We start from the raw sequence: 18,084 nt of genomic DNA on the forward strand, positions 1-18,084 counted from the left end.
ATTGAATTGGAATTGGGAACCCATTCTGAGCCAGTCTTGCCTAAATTCAATAAATGCATCTTGTATAACTTCAGTAGAGATTCTTGACTATGACTTTTTGGTTATTTCTCATGAAATATTGAAAGTCTTTGATGAATGATAACAAGCAAACCAACATTAGCTTCCTTGCTCCTGTGTTTTCAAAAACTGGAATAACTTTCAACCTACTACATATAGCATCAAGCCAGTGTTTTCCTCTGAAAAGTTCTAGAATGGCTATATTTAGAATGAACAGGATAATATAATTAATACCTTCCTCAATCATAAAATGAAACTGGAAAGGAAAAGAAAAACCAGTAGGAATTCACAATCTTCAATGGCACTGAATACTCCCCAGACATAAATGTAGCACACACTCCCACTTCCATCTCAAACAGGGCAAAGAACAGAGAGCTGAAGTCTCTCAGAGCTCTACTGACCAGGACACTCAGCATGAGCCAAAAGAAGAAGTCCTGTTACCAAAGCTTGCCCCACATGAGTAGATCTGGAAGGTTAGCTCAGCTTTCAGAAGGCATTACTAATAAACGCATAGGTAATCTTCTGAGCAGGCAAGTGGGAAAATTTCAGGGCAAGAGAAATAACAGGAAAGAGATATAATACGACTCCATGCTTCTCACAGGTCACCTAATTAGTAACTTAGAATACAGCCAACAGATGTTATTTATTTATTTTTATTATCTTTAAGTAGTTGTAGAAAGAAGTTCCCATTCTACAAAACAGTATATGAGTACAAAGTGTCTGACAACATTGTCACCCATCTTTCTTAACCCATCCCTTCTCTCACCTTTTTTTCTTTAATTGAGATTAGGTGATTACATAAATTTCACATATTTTACAGTATTGTGGAACAATGATGCTTAGAGTCACAAACACATTTTAATTTTCATAAGGCAAATTGTCATTATCATGGTCTATACAGTTTGTGAATTCTATGAGCTTTGACATTACAAGTTATTTTTTTCACATCAGGTGATGTTTACATTTCTTTCCTTTTGCTTAGTGTAGGCTGTTCCCACTTATTCTGTTTCTCCTCCTGGCTTCCTTTTGTTGCGTGCATATATCTACCATATATATGGTCCCGAACATGGAGTCATTTAGCAATGATATGACAAAATGGGTGTCTATCCTTTGTTTCTTGAGTCCTGTTTGCCATATCTTCTTATATTTTGGCTTTAGCATCCACATATCAGGGAGACCATGTGCCGTTTTCTCTTTGTTCTTGGCTTACTTCATTCAAAATAATCTCCTCTAGTTCCATCCATTTCCCTGCAAATGCCATTATTTTGTCCTATCTAATGAGCAGCCAACAGATTTTGGTCTGCTAAGCAGAGACTTCGTAAGAGTTATTGCTTATTTCTTCACTCTTCAACTCTTAGATGCTATTTTTAAATATTCCCAATAATGCACCATTGGTCTCTTTCTCGAAGAAAAACACAAATGTTTAGCAAGACTTAGGTTGCTGTGACATATTTGGTCTGCTAAAACAGTCCTTATATCTTTAATATTAAAAATCATATCACTAAAATATTTCTGATACTGAATATACTACTGCACAGAGATACACGTGTTTAAAAAACCCTTTGAAACAACTATCTTGGCAAAAATCCCTTGAAACAATTATCTGACATTCTTAATGTCTTATTTCTCATTTTGAAAACATACGAGCACTTTCTTCCTAATAACCACCTACTCAAATGTAGAAAAGGTTACACTTGGGCCTCTTCTTTTACCTAGCCATTAATAAAGAGATGTATATTTAGCTGAAGTAACTTGATCATATTGAAATATTCATCTTTCCTTGAGCAATAACAGTAAGAATAAGAGGAGGAGTGTTGACTGTTCAACTTCTTTTCTCTTATAATACATTTTTATTAGCTATTCACAAAGTTACCCTGTGCCTATCACAAGGATGTGCATTAGCTTGCAATGTGTATTCTCCAGCATTTATCTTAGCTTACAAAATAATGGTTTCCAAAATTTTGCTGTTACCAGTGATAAACACACTAACTTATTGAATGTTTCTCCTTCATTATGTGTCTTAAAACATGAAATTGTCACAATTTATAATGATGACTGTTCTTTAGCAGTTTACTTCTGTGGTTCCAAAAATGTTATTCGATTAAATAATTGTACCTATAGTTCATTCCGCTTTCTTTTTATAAAGTTCTCTTCACATTATTTGACAACTTGATTTTGTAAGGCTTAAGGCAACATGAAAACTTGTATCAGGTTTTAGTACATGAAGTGTAGCTTTAAATGTGACTTTTTTTATTTCCTTGACATCTTTACTGAAGCTTCCATTCATTGATTAACAAATATTTAGTGGGTGATTATTAAACTCATGGCATTATGCTAGATGTTAGAATGCAGTACATCAAAAGAGACAAAATATCCCTGCCCTCCTACAGCTCATATTCTTTATCTAGAAACCATTATTTATAAGTAGGAAAATTGTGCTCTAAGGTCAGCTCTAGGCAAGACTTTATTAAAAAACTAAAGCAAAAAAGGTGGGGGGCACAACTTAAGTGGTAGAATGCCTATCTAGCCAGAATGAAGAATGGGCCCTGAGTACTTATTTCAGTATTGTGAGAGAAAAAGGATAATAGTTATAGAAGGTAAAAGGATTTTAACAAAAATTCATATATTCCATGTGATTTTTTTTCTTTTGATTTCTTAAAATAATTATCAAAATAACTAAAAAGTAAGTCAGGAATGGTGGTACATCCCAGCACCTGTGAGACTTACCCAGGATTGTGAGTTCAAGGCTAACTGGGCTACATAGTAAGACCCTGTCTCAGAAATTATACTTACAATCCTAGCTTTGCAGGAGGCTGAGATATGAGGATCTTAGTTCAATGCCAGTCTAGCAGAAAAGCCCATGAGACTATTTCCAATTAACCAGCAAAAGATGGAAGTGAAGCTGAGCACTGGTGATTTGGGCCTGTAATCCTAGCTATTCAAGATGCTGAAATCTGAGGACCGTCATTCAGTCAGCTCAGGGAGGAAAGTCCATGAGACTCTTATCTCTAATAAACTACCTGAAAAGCTGGAAGTGGAGATGTGGCTCAAGTGGTTGAATGTTAGCCTTGAGCAAAAGGAGCTCTGAGTTCAAGCCCTAGGAACAGCACAAACAAATAAAAACCAAACACACACACACACACACACACACACACACACACACACACACACACACACACACACACCACACACACACACTGGAAGTGGAGGTATGACTCAACTGGTAGAATGCCAACCTGAGAGAAAAAGCCATGTGCCAGGCTCTTAGTTCTAGTTCCAGTGATACCCTCCCCACATAAATAAATAAATAAATAAACCCAACAATGAAAAAAGAAAAGCCTATTCTCACTCACTCTCAGAAATTGAGACTTTCTTTCAGAGGTTAAATAAAAGGTTTTGTGTTCTATGATTTTAAAGAGGTAAAATATTATATATGTGTATAAATGAATAACAATTCAAAGAGAATATATCTTATGTTAGTGTAGAGATTATAAGTGATATACTTTTTTGTAAATTTTTTTTTGGGGGGGTCCAGTTGTGGGGCCTGAACTCTGGGCCTGGGCGCTGTCCCTCAGCTCTTCAGCTCAAGGCTAGCGCTCTACCACTTGAGCCACAGTGCCACTTCTAGCTTTTTTTTCTGCTTATGTGGTGCTTAGAAATCGAACCCAGGGCCTCATGAATGAAAGGTAAGAGCTCTACCACTGAGCCACATTCCCAGCCCTGTAAATTCTTTTTAAACAATAAAAATGATTGAAATTGTATAATTGTATGGGACTGAGAATGTGGCTTACTGGTAGAGTGCTTGCCTAGCATGCAGGAAGCCCTGGGTTTGATTCCTTAGTACTACATACAGAAAAAGCCAGAAGTGGTACTGTGGCTCAAGTGGTAGAGTTCTAGCCTTGAGCAAAATAAACTCAGGGACAGCCCCCAGTCCCTGGGTTCAAGCCCAGGACTGGCAAAAAGAAAAATGTATAATTGTAATTTTATTTGAAGATACTGTGTAAATCATCATTATATACTCTTTAAATGCTCTCTCACTTTTTGTTTTGTTTTGGTTTGTTTTGTCAGTTGTGGGGCTTGAACTCTGGGCCTGGGCACTGTCCCTCAGCTCTTCAGCTCAAGGCTAGCACTCTACCACTTGAGCCACAGTACCACATCTGGCTTTTTCTATGTATGTTGTGTTGAGAAATCGAACCTAGGACCTCATTCATGTGAGGCAAGCACTCTACCACTGAGCCACCTTCCTAGCCCTTGGTCTCTCACTTTTTAAAAGCTTTCCATCCATAAAAATAGAAACTCTCTCCAAAATAAATCCATTCCAGGTAAATTTGATATATTCTAATTCTGGATCCATTGTGCCAATGACACATTCCAGTTGGAGAATGAATGAAGAATCTTCTTTCAAAAAAACATTGTATTCCTAGGGATTCTTCCTGCATATATAATAAAAAGAAGGATGCGGAGTTATTTAAATATATATTTTATGAACTGGAGTTGCTTTAGGATTCTGAACTTCAAGTTTCTATTTGCATTTCTTTCCTGATCATCTCCTAATTCTGGCTTCTGTTTGGCTGCCCTCTTATGTTTGTGTTTTGGGAAGATTCTGATCTTTGTTTCATTGTCAAGTCAAATAAGCTCAAATAAGCAAATATTTAACTAAGAGCCTAGCTTATGTGAAAGTGGTGAGTTTTATAAATTGTATAAATCTAAGTTGAAGATCTCAAGAAACTGAGACAAAAAGTTATAAATCATAAATATAAGCTATATTAAAAGTGATATAAATTATTTAAGTAATAATAATTTAAATAATAAGTATTTAAATATATAGTATAAATAATTTTAATAACAGCTTGTTGTTGTTTGGATCCTATGTGTCTCCCAAAGGTCCAATACAGGCTAGCTACTATATTGGGACTGAAGCCTTGTGGAAGGTCTTGAGGTCAGTAGAAGCATACACTTGAAGAGAAGTGAGCAACCCAATCTTTTCCTCCCTCTTTCCCTTCCTTTACTCCACAGTGAAGACCTGCCATAGTGCGCTGCCTCACCCAAAAGCAACAGAGCCAACTAACGGACACAAACCATGAGCCAAAATAAACCATTTCGTTCTATTAGTTGTTTATCTCAAGTATTTGTTATAGTAATACAATACTGAGTTATCTAAGATACTATAAAGATTTATAAGAAACTCATTATTGTTGTCTTACAGTTCTAAGAATTCAAGCCAGTTATAGTGAATCACAGGAGACTGAGATTCAGAACTTCAGCTACTGACACAGCTCTACCAGTCACTAATCAGGGCATCCTAGGAGAGGACATGACTCACTTGGAATCTGGAGGAAAAGGGGCATAAACATAATTCGTACACACAAACACATATAAGATATCCATATGATATATGATATATCTACACTTTCATATTATATATGTGTATATACATATACATGAATGTGTATATATATATATATATATATATATATATATATATATATATATATATATATATATATATATATATATTCTAAGTCAAGCAGACACAATTCTGGGATTATTGGAATTATAAAGAGAGCTCTTTTCTCTGGGATTGGTAACCATAAAGGAGTCCACTGACAAAATTCTACCTAAGGATTAAGCCTAAATAGAGGAAGCCAAGAGAAAAGGCAGAGAAAGAGATGTTTCATCTGTCTCAAATGTAAAATGGGGAAAAGGAAAATGGTGGTTAGCTACCTGGATAAAAGAGCTGGAAGAAATAAGTTTTAATAACCTTTTCCAGTTTTAAATCTATGATTTAAGAAGTATCTACATGAATACACATATAAAATTTGTTGTTTAAAAAAAACTTTAAGAATGTGTCTAACTTTGTTTCCATTATGATAATCTAGTTTGTGCTATCTCCTCAAAGGGAGGATGTGTGACTTTCTTGTCCCTCTATCTCATGGACCCATGGATGTGATAACAGTGAGAGCTCTAGCAGCTGACTTGAACAATAATGAAAAGGAATGACAAAGTTGCAAGTAAGAAGAAGCCTAGGCCCTAACAAAGTCACAGAGCTACCACATTCGCCTACAACTGCCTATCATTACTTCTTATACATCAAAGAAAATAGCATATACACCATAGTTATTTTTGTTTGTTTTCTGTCACACATAAAGGGAGTTCATTCTAACAAATACACTGGGTTTATAAAGAAAAACAAGAAAATGGACACTTTATATTGGCACAGAGAGTTTACTCTTTTAAAGCCCATTTTTCTTCTAGATGAAACAACTTTCTAAATTACCCTGAGATGGTTGCCTCCCTCTCTCTCTGGCATTTTTGTATCAGTTGAGATCAAATTCCAAACATTATGGGTTTCCAATTTGATTCATTTGTAGGTAGAAAGCAGAATCTTGATTTTGAAATACACTTCTTGTGGAAAGCTGCATTCTACCTTAGCTTCTTAACCTTGATTAAATCTGTATGATTACTTTAAGCATTTGCATAAGGATCCTAACAACACCATCAATGTTTAAAAATCATACATTTTAGATGAAGATAGTGGCACACTAGTATGTGGAAGCCTTAGACAGGAGAATTACAATGTTGATGCCACCTGGGGTACATTGTGGGACAGTCTTACAAAAGAAATCTTTGATGTGGACAGAAGGGAACCTTACTGCATTGTTGGTGGGAGTGTAAACTTGTTCAACCACTTTGGAAAGCAGCCTGGAGGTTCCTCAAAAGACTCCACATAGAGTTCCCCTATGACCCAGCAATCCCACTTTTGGGCATTTACCCAAATGTTCACAAACAAGACCACACTAGAGCTAACAGCACAACTATGTTTATTGCAGCATTATTTACCATAGCTAAGATATGGAACCAACCCAGATGCCCCTCAGTAGATGAATGGATCAAGAAAATGTGATATATATACACAATGGAATTCTATGCCTCCATCAGAAAGAATGACATTGCCCCATTTGTTAGGAAATGGAAAGACTTGGAAAAATTATATTAAGTGAAGTAAGCCAGGCCCAAAGAAACATAGGTCCCATGGTTTCTCTTATTTGCAATAACTAGTATATGTCTGAGACAAGCAGAAAAGGTCAGATAAGGTGATGTTAGGGAAATGAACCCTAAGATATGTATTCAAATGTTTTTTTTCTTTCATGCAATTGTTTCTAACACATAAGATTTATTTCTTTGTTGCTTTGATGTCCCTCCCCCACAGTATAACCCCTGCTTTCACTGTATTTGATGTTGGTATAATTTGTGGAGGGGAAGAGAAAAAACAAATCATTTAAATGGGGATACAGGTGGACCCATTGCAACAATGGGTCCATAACAAGTCGTTATGCCGAAAACGAACTTTACAAATTTGGTGGTGGGGGGGATTGGGTGGAGGAGTGGTGGAAGGATGGGAAGGGATGGGAAGGGGAAACAAAGGAGGAGGCTACAATGCTTGATAAGAAATGTACTCATTATCTTGCCCATGAATTGTAACCCCTCTGTACAGTATTTTCACAATAAAAAAAAAAAAAAAGAAATCTTTGAACTGGAGATGTGGTAGAGCTCAGTGGTAGACCGAGTATGTGCCAGTCTAGCAAGCACTAGGCCCTGTGTTCAAACCCTAGTACTTCCAAAATATGTGTGTGTGTGTGTGTGTGTGTGTGTGTGTGTGTGTGTGTGTTGTGTTCCTGGATACTGGAGCCCTCTGTGACTTTAACTGGGTGTGGTGATACATGGCTAAAATCCCAGATTGATGGGAGGCATAGGTAGGATTGTGGTTTGAGGCTGGCCCCAGGCAAAAACTGCTAGCTCAGTAATAAAAGTAGTTACAATTTTAAAATGAATTTCAATAGTAATGGATATTTTGTTTCAAAGAGTTGCATTCAAAAGAGATTCTAAAATATCCTTTTGTTCTTTATTTCTATTGCGCTTGAATTTTTCTCCACGGAGACTGCAAGTACGGTTATTTCTTGTTTCCACAGCTCCTGGAGGAGGCACTGTGTTTCTGAGAGTTCTGTAACTTGAGTTTTGTTGAATTTAAGGGTGCTTTAAAAAATAAAATGACAATATACTTTGAAAGTTCTTTTTAATGTTTAAATAGTTGTGTGGGTTTGGTGACTACTGAAAAACAATGGGATGCTGAGTAAATATGAGTCACACCCTGATTGGGCTGATGCTACAATAACCTCCTCAAGGTTTTTATTGCACCTTTCATGAATCAGAGCCTGAACTGTCCTCTGAAACTTGAAGCCTGTCTTATGTCACTTTTACCAAAGAAAGGAATCGATGCAATTTCTGGTTGGTAGAGACAGGACTTTTGTTTTTAATGGTTCTGTTTTGATTTATTTCTGCTCTATGATTGAGGCATAATTAGAAAAACAATGATGCAGAAAATCAAACAATGTCAGAACATGAAAATTATTCCTTAAATATCCCTTCTGAAGAGGTGTATTGTTACTTAACTTTGTTAACTAAATTAGCCAAGTACAAGGGAGGAGACAGTGTTGTTTGCAGGTGTTATCTGGAACATCTAATTTCTACACCCAATGCTAAAGTCCTTCCTTCAGTAATTCTTTTGCAATCTAAAAATCAGAGCCTAAAGGAGAATATCTTTTAAAAAATTCACTACTGGTTATGTTATCTCACTGCTTTTGTAGGAGTCAAGCAATGAAAAAGAAAACTGAGGGTCTTCTTTTCTGTGAAAGGTGAGCACTTCTTCATTATGGTAGACTTCTTCATTATGGTAAGCATACCATCTATCAGTTCATTTAATTGGAAACCTGAACAGTAACTACTTTGGGATTGACACTTTTGCTAACATTCCTTGAATCTATTCCTCCCCATACTGTGTATGGACACACTATGTTTTGGAAACTTGGTCTTTTCCTAGCTGGTCTATGCAGATTCTAGAGTCTTTAGAGAGTTCTTTAAAGGAATATAGTCTATCTTTTTACTGGATATTGTGATTATTGACACAAAATAAGTGCCAGCAAATATTGTCAAGTATTAGTTGATAAATATTACTATCATTTCAATTAGAGTATTTTGTTTTATGCAACAGTGTATTATTAATATGGTTGGCCAAAAGATTCAAACATTCATTTTTTAAAAAGAGTTTCTAAATGAAATAAATTGTGTGTAACAGTAAATAGTGTTTTCTAAAATATCCACTAATCACTAATGGGAGTGCTATCCAGCCCTTTTTAGCTGAGATAAAAATGTTTCCCTGTTCCCAGTGACTTGAGCTGTATTCAGATACACACAGCTTAGTACAAAGAGATGACACAGGGGATTTCTTATCTGCAATGCAGAAAGCAATCCAGAGATAATTTACATCAGAACTTGCCGTTAGGTCCATATGGCACCTATTCATCATTTAGGGGTTCAGTACCCTATCTGTAGAGCTTCAGCGATCTGGAGAGATATTGCCCACTTATTTATGCTTGGCTGGATTGAGAATATCAGGAGAAGAAGAAGTGAAGAAAAACATCACTCTCTGCAAGACTTGGCCCTGGATTTCAGATTAGCACCAACTTGTCCAGGAATAGCTGCCTCTGTCCCAAACTGTAGGCACAATGCAGATGCCACAAGGTGTATTATTTATGGGTTGCAATCATGCATGTTATTCTTGGCAGCCCCACAAAAGACTTGACTGTGGGTAAATGTAGAACTGGCTTTCTTTTGTTTAGCACAAAGCCTCACTCACACTGGGCAAGTGGGCATTTCCAGTGATATGTCATCATGTATTTGTAACAGAGTGGCTCTCAAAAGTCAAATTAAGAGTTAACCAATCCTCTTCCGGTGCCTACTCCTTAGACAGGGAAGACTGTATTCTCTTATCCCTATTGAGAAGAAAGTGACAAAGGGTTCTCCTCGTGGGTCACAAAGTCAAAGAATCAATCCCTTTTATGCTACAGAAATTTTGTCTTTCCTCCAACTCATTGCTTCAAAAGATTATCTAAATCTTTTGAGTTGAAAGAATCTGGTCTTTTATCCTTCAGTCATCATGATGATCTCAGAGATGGGAAAGAGGGAATTGTGAAGTCTACTCCTCTCCCTCTCAACCCTGAGAATATTGAGATATACTTGGCTCTGAAATTAAAGCGCTGAAGTAACTCTAAAATTAAAACAAAAAAAGATAAACCAACATGGTTTAAATTGTGTACTTCTAAAATTATGTGAAAGTCCTAACTCTAGAGCCTCTGAATGTGACTTTATTTTGAAATAGAATAGTTACAGAGGTAAAGGTAATTAGTTGAGGTTATTAGGTAGGCCCTGTTCCAATGTGACTGGTAGCTTTATAAAATGGAGAAATTTATGGTGGTGTTGTAGTACATGGCTAGAATCCAGCAAAGGGCAAAAGCAGGAGGATTTTGAGTTTAAGGCCAGTCTGGGAAAAACTAGCAAGATTCAATATAAAAATAAAAACAAAGTAGAGAAATTTGGATTCAGGTATGTACACCTGGAGAACTCCATGTGACCATGAAGGCAGAAATCAGAATGATGCTTCTGTAGCCAAGGAATACTAAACATGAAATTAACCTAAAACCAAGTCAAAGTTTTGAGGTTTCTTTTGTCCCCCCCATAAGTTTTACTGAACTGTGCCTAATAATTTAGGCCTTTGTCATTTTTTAAATAATAATTTTATTTTTATATTCACATTTCCTTTGGATTATTTTGTGTGTGTGTGTGTGTGTGTTTGCACGCGCACACGCGCGTTTTTGTGCTGGGCATTTTTAGAGCTCCTCATCCATTGGGGTTCTGCAAGCTCTGCTCCTTAAACAGCAAATGTTAGTGCTCTGGCAGCACAGGGGGAGTTTCTCAGACATCCATGGTCGTGCTCCTTCTCATTTACTGTCTGTGTGGTTGAGGTGCCAACATCCCTTAGCCTCTCCCATTACTGAAAAGGAATGTACATGTTCCAGGCCAAGCCAATGAAACTTAATTCAGGGCTTGATGTTGACATTTCTGGGAAGGAGATAGTGTCTCTTTGACTATGAGTTGAAAGAATACAAAGCTGGAGCTTCTGCTGGCACCAGGTGAGGGGAATCTCCTGATAATGAAGCAAAGATGGGTAATACAAGTGTCAAGAAGGAATAGGAGGGTGGGAATGTTGATTTCACACCGTATACCTCCTGGGATCCAGCCAAGCCCAAATCTTTCAGTGGTATAAGTCAACACATTCCTTTTGCTTAGACCATTTTGATATGAATTCTTTGTTTTTTGAAACAGTAATCACCCAAATACAGTCAGTGTTTCTTTTTTCCTTCTCTATTCTCTAATTCTGGCTTTGTGTGCAAAGGTCAATTTACATATTCAGTCATCTCCTGTGTTGTAAATGAGCATCACTTCAACATCAATAAATAGAGTGTTCAGCAAACTTGCCACTGCTAATTTTATTCTCCTACTTTAGAAGTTATGCTTAGTAGTTCCAAGAAATCCAGCAATGTTTTGATCTAGAAACAGATAGTATGACTTCTGAGGTCAGAAAACTGAGTTCAGAGTTTGATATTGTTGGCACCATTCATCTGTCTGATTCCTAGATGTCAAAATGATCTTGATTTATTTCTAGATTTTGTCAGTCAGTTTATCATCTGTGATCTGCAATATAGAATTCAATGACATTCACATTCTGGGCTGGGTACAGGATTTTCTTGGTGCAAGTTAGTATGTGACTTGGGTTTTATAGCTGCTATAAAAATAAATATACATTGTTTTAATAAATAAAAAACAAAAAATAATAAAGCAGAAAATAAAAGTATGAATCCAAAGACACTAGTAAAGTTTAACAATTTCACTGGTAAAATAGGTATACCAATCACATCCTTCCTAATTGGCAATCCAGACTCTTTCTGAATGTCAAAGTATCACAAAGGACTGAGGTCTCAGCTCAGTGAGTAAGAAGTCTTATTTATGGGAAGTATTCCTATGCATTGAGTCAATTGCCTCCTTCCTTGTAACTTTAGTGCATCAGGATTTTATTTAAGAGAACTTAATGATCATTCAATCCAACAATTCCATTTTGTGCCTGTGATCTGCCTTTTGAGTATTCTTATTATCTCTGTAATGTTCCTCTCAATGTTTTATGATAGTATTTTTGTTCTTCCTATTACATACATTTGCTTCTCTGGAATAAATAGACCCAGAAGCTCTATTACTTCCTTATCCTAGGCAAAGTTCTCTGAAACAGTATCCTAATTTCTCGCCCTCTCATTCCAGTATGTGATATATACTCTCTCTCCCCTGAATTTCTCACTACCATTCATGCACAAGTTAGAGATTACCCTCCAGGTGCAATTCTAATGAAGCAAAACATACTCTTCAGTATTTTGTGCTTATAAGAATTCAAATCTCCTAACTATCACACTATTGGCTATAAATGACCTGTCAACAGTTCTGGGAAAGCTAGAATTTTCCATAGGTAAATTGGTTAGCTTTCAAATCATCAGACTTGTCAATGGTATAAAATTCTGCTGTTATAAGGCATCTCACTAGTTCCCTAGCATTGTCTTATTCCAGTCAGGCTATCTGTTGATTTCTGTTATAAAAACAAGCCATGAGGATATTGCTGTCATAGTTAAGGCAATTTTCCATTATTTGGGGATAAATCAAATTGAGCTGAATTGTTGGAAATAGAAGAAAATAAATCAAAATTTAAAAACAAAATAAAACAGGACACCGTTTCCATTAAAGTATTATGATTAAATGCAAAGAATAGGTTTTCAGATCAAAAGACAGTCTTAGAACATAGGCTGTATCTTCCTAGCCAAGTAGTCTTGACCAAGTTGGCCTTGCTAACGAGTCTATGTAACAAATCAAAGAAAGACTTGATAAATAGGATTATATCAAACTTAAAAGTTTCTGTATGGCAAAGGACATAGATAACAAGATAAATAGAAATCCCACAGAATGGAAGAAGATTTTTTTCTAGCTATACATAAGGATCCAGACTATACTTAGAGCTTGAAAAATAAATCGTTTAAATAGAGATTCAGGTGGACCCATTGCAACAATGTACAAGTTGTTATGTTGAAAAACGAACTTTACAACTCTGGCCGAGAGGGGGTGGGAGGAGGGTAGGTGGAGGTGGGATGGGAAAGGGAAACAAAGGAGGAGGCAACAATACTTGATAAGAAATGTACTCATTATCTTGCCCATGTAATTGTAACCCCCTCTGTATGGTATTTTCACAATAAAAAAGAAAGAAAAAGAAAAATTAAATCCTCAAAAGTTAAACCCTCAAAGAAACAACAGTACAATTAACAAATAGGCTAATGACTTAAAGACAGACTTCTCAGAAGAAGTAAAAATGGCCAATAGACATGTGAAGAAATGCTCAAAATCTCTGGCCATAAAGGAAATGCAAATCAAAACAACAGTGAGATTCCATCTAAATCCAGTTAGAATGGCATATTATCAAGAAAACAACAACAAATATTGATGAAGATGTAGCAAAAAAGGAACTCTGAATATACTGTTGGTAGGAACATAAGCTTGTTCAACCACTCTGGAAAGCAGTATGGAGGTTTCTCCAAAAACTAAGCACAGAACTAACCAAGCCCCAGCAATTCTATTCCTAGGCATTTATACAATAGACACTGGGTATTTATACAAACACACTAGTAAAGCCATCAGCACAACCATATTCATTGCAGCACTATTCACAATAGTTATAATTTAAGGTAATAGGTTATGAAACTTGGTCATAGTTCTTGGGAATTTAATTTTTACTGACTATACGTGGATAGTTTTTTTTTTCTTTAATGTGGTGTAGTTTCTGTGTGCTCTTCCAGCAAAACAATGACTTTAGCTTTTGTAGAGTGATAAAGCAATAGGAGACAAAACAACAACAACAATAACAAAGGATCTCTACAATTTGACACCCTGTGTGGCAATTTCCCACTCAGATCTGTAAGATCACAACTGGAGGATAAGACTAAATATCAGTCATCCAGTTAAAATCAAAAAGGTAACAACATTGACTATTTCTGAAATGTGAATTTTGAAAGGAATATAGGAATTCAGATAGCAAAATGTTGGTAAAGGATAGCACAATGTCATTACATCTATCCTAATAGTTGCTAGGCAAGAAACCAAGATGAATAACTTTCAACAGCCAAACCAAATATTATATCTGTATATCTGTACCTTTGGTTGTATTTTCCCATTCACTAAGGATTACTTTAAGACAATTATCACTTTGTGAGATGGGACACATACAACAATTACCCATGGTGGAGAGTTTATAATAAAAAAAAAAAGTGGGCTGGGAAGGTGGTTCAGTGGTAGAGCGCGTGCCTTGCATGTATGAGACCCTGGGTTCGATTCCTCAGCACCACATAAGCAGAAAAAAAAAGCCTGAAGTGGCGCTGTGGCTCAAGTGGTAGAGCGCTAGCCTTGAGGTGAAGAGCTGAGGGACAGCACCCAAGCCCAGAGTTCAGGCCCATGACTGGACGCCCCCCCCCCCCGAAAAAAAAGTATGGGTGAAGTTACATTAATCTAGGATAGATTTATAACTGGTTTTTGAAGAATTTAGCTCTATTTTTGGCCCCCTTCAATTAAAAGACTTCTAATTCTTAATAACCAGATGATTTCCTGGTGCCTGAATTCAAACGTGAAGATTCTCAGGATAATAAAACAGCTTTTTCATGGATTCTTCCTTTGAATTTTCCCTCCCCCCTGAAACTGCAAGGTTTTTCTTGATAGGATTTCAAAAAAGGAAAAAAAAATGACCTTGTTTTACCAAGACTCTTTCCCCATCATATTCTAAGCATACTATTTAACTTTTCTCAGTTACAATGCCATATCAATAGTTTTTAAAAATTAGTTTACTTTATGGTTATTATAGAGGTGATACTTTTCATTATCTTTAAGACAAAGCCATTTTCTCTGATTGGGAGCAGAAGGTGGCCACCTTCAGCATATCCACAAGAAAGCAATTGCTCCAGAAGTTTCTGAAGTACCCCAAGAGCCAGGACTTACACAAATAGGCACTTTGAAATCACTTACTGAAAGGCATATATAGTCAGACAAATTACAAAATTACTGTTCAGGAAAGGAAATCTGAATTTCAGCCCTCATCCACTCCTAATAGGGCATTTTTCACAGTGCACAAACATAGTACGTTGTACTATATTCATTTTTAATAGCTCCTTCTCTAGCCATGCCATAGGCCACCGACATTGGAAATGACACCACATCTGGGTGCTGGTAGGAGCAATGTTTGAAGCAAGCCAGAGCAGAAAAGCCCATGAGATTCTTATCTCCAATTAACCAATTTTTAAAAAGCCAGAGGTTGAGGTGTGGCTCAAGTGGTAGAGCTGCAGTTCTAAGTGAAAAACCTAAATGAGAGTGCAAGTTCAAACACCAATAGTAGTGCACAAGGAATAAAGAAAGGAAGGAAGGAAAGAAAGAAAGGAAGGAAGGAAGGAGGGAAGGAAGAAGGGAAGGGAAGGGAATGGAAGGGAAGGGAAGGGAGAGAAAGATAGAGGGAGGGAAGAAAAAGAGGGAGGGAGGGAGGGAAGGAGGTGATAATGAGGGGGGAGGGAAGGGAGGCAGAAAGGAAAGGAAGAAAGAAAGAGGAGGGAAAGAAAGAAGGAAGGAAAAAGTAAGGAAAGGAAGGAAGGAAAAAAGAAAAAGAGAAAGAAAGGGAAGGAGGAAAGGAAGGAAGGAAGGAAGGAAGGAAGGAAGGAAGGAAAAGGAAAAGAAATGATACCACAGGAGAACCTCCAGTTTCTGCCTCCAGAATGTTTCTCTAATCTCTCCATTTCACTGAACTGAACAAACTTCCTTCCCTCTATTCAGTGTTTCTCAAACTTTTTGACTGAGGCCCACATGGGTAGAGTAAAATGCTCTAATTTATCGATCATTCCTGCTTTTCAAAACATTCATTATTAGCAATAAGCTATTGTACAAAACATTGGGTACATTATGTGAATATCTGCTGTACTAATGTTGGTATAGATGGCTCCCATGTGTACCGCAATCTGAATGTGTTTTAAAGTATAGGTTTTGTCAACTTACACTGTACAGGCACCACTATCCTATTGTATGGTTAATAATATAGATGGCAATGAAGGTAAATGAAATATAATTTCTGATTAAAAATCTGGGATGGTAATTATTGAAAATACAACAATTCACTAATACTGATATTGAGAATAAAACAACCTTCTCCAAAGCTGAGGATATTTCAACAATCTGTCCATGAGTGTTTATAGAAGGAACTTTTCAAATATCACCAAATGCTGCCTACTGATCAGGCAAATTCTAAATCCTTATTAAACTGCAGTTCTTTGTTAAGTTTTTATATATGATTACTAAATATTATTAACTTATTTCCCCCTGTGCTTTCTTGGCTTGATTGCTCACCTGTCACTCTAACGCTCAAGCCATACCTCTCACCCAGCTGTTTTTGCTTGCTCTTTTGGAGATGGAATAGTCTAGACTTTTCTGCTCATGATGGCTTTAAACCACTATCCTCCAGATCTCAGTCTCCTAAGTCATTAGAATTACAGGTATGAGCCACTGGTGTCCAGCTAAAACAACTGTTAACTTAGTAGTTCTTAGTAAGTAGAACATAATTTGCTGGTATGATCCACAGAAGAGACAATTAGCAATTGGTTGTGGGGCTTCAGGAGTATGCTTCTGACCTACCTGTTGGCTGTGGTCCATATCTTGCAAATCACTAGATAGATGGTTGGCTTGGCTTTCTGATTCTTGAGTTGCTGTATCACCTTTCCTGTTTCACCCTTTTCCACTATTGTGGTATCCTGACCCTCAGCTGTAGCCAACAATCTAGGGCTGTCCTATCCTGATCCTCCAAATCCCCAGTCTCTAGAGGTCTTCTCTTCAAGGGAGAGTATGATGTTATTCTCTAGCTGGGTAGACTCCAGGTGGTCACCCTGCAGCTTCTGTGATGCCATAATAGGAGAACTTGAGTGAGACACAGTGGGGAAAATTCTGAAGACATGGTCACAGACTATGTCTGCCTTGCCAACTGTTTGACAATAGGCAAGTTACCTCACTTTTCTGCTGAATGGAAATGTTAATACTAATCTCTAGATTTCTTGTGAAGATCAAATGACATGATGTATGATAAAGGATCGTGAAGTATAAATTCATTCATAAAAGCAATACATGTGTGTTATTGTTACAGGTACCTGGTTTGTTCTATTTTCTAAGTGTAACATGATACAGGTAGCTGGATTGTTCTATTTACTAAGTATAATTGATATTAGGATTGCTATGATGTGTAAGAATGATGAACAATTCAGATTGTTAACAGTGTATGTCAAATTGCTAAGATTACATAGACCCTAGGGACCACCAAGGAAGACTGGTGAATTTCTGATTATTCAAGTACTTGTCTCAATGGTCATAAATTCCTCCCCCCCCTTTTTTTTTCTAAACTTTTCAAGAGTAGGAATTAATTTAGATTAATTCAAAAACATAAAGGTTTTTTTGTTTCTTTTCTTCCTCCTTCCCCCCACCCACCCTTTTCCTTCCCACTGGAGTTTAGGAACTCATGGAGGATAGTGGTTAAAATATGCTAAGAATTTTTCCCTCCACCCAGTCAGGAATGTGTCCTGCTTGGGGCTCTTAGCAGGAATGTAAGGATTGCCAGATAAAGTCCAGCCCTTGAGGCAGTCAGAGCTTGGGGATATGGGCTGCTGTATGGGCAGTCGCCTTTCTTTCCAACCAGACCTTCATCAAAATTCCCCAGAGGCTGCTCTGAAACTGACAGTAGAAGCCAGAACTGGAGATACAGGACTAACCTCTGCAGCCAGTGGGTAGAAAGACATTGAGCTGGAACTTCATCAGTGTTCAGTCTTTGATTTTTTTTTTAGGTGTTCTAATTTACATTTTAAATAACTCCCAAAGGCTCAGGTGTTAAAGGCTTATCTTTAGTTTGATGTTATTCAAAGGTGGTGGAACTTTTAAGAGATGAGACCTAGTAGGAGATCTTAGATCATTGGAATTGTGCCCTTGAAAAGATTTTGGAAGCTCTTGTCCTCTCTTTTTCCCTTTCCAATTGCC

Source organism: Dipodomys spectabilis, unplaced genomic scaffold, assembly GCF_019054845.1.
Source record: "Dipodomys spectabilis isolate Male_0828 unplaced genomic scaffold, ASM1905484v1 ptg000141l, whole genome shotgun sequence".
Taxonomy (NCBI): domain Eukaryota; kingdom Metazoa; phylum Chordata; class Mammalia; order Rodentia; family Heteromyidae; genus Dipodomys; species Dipodomys spectabilis.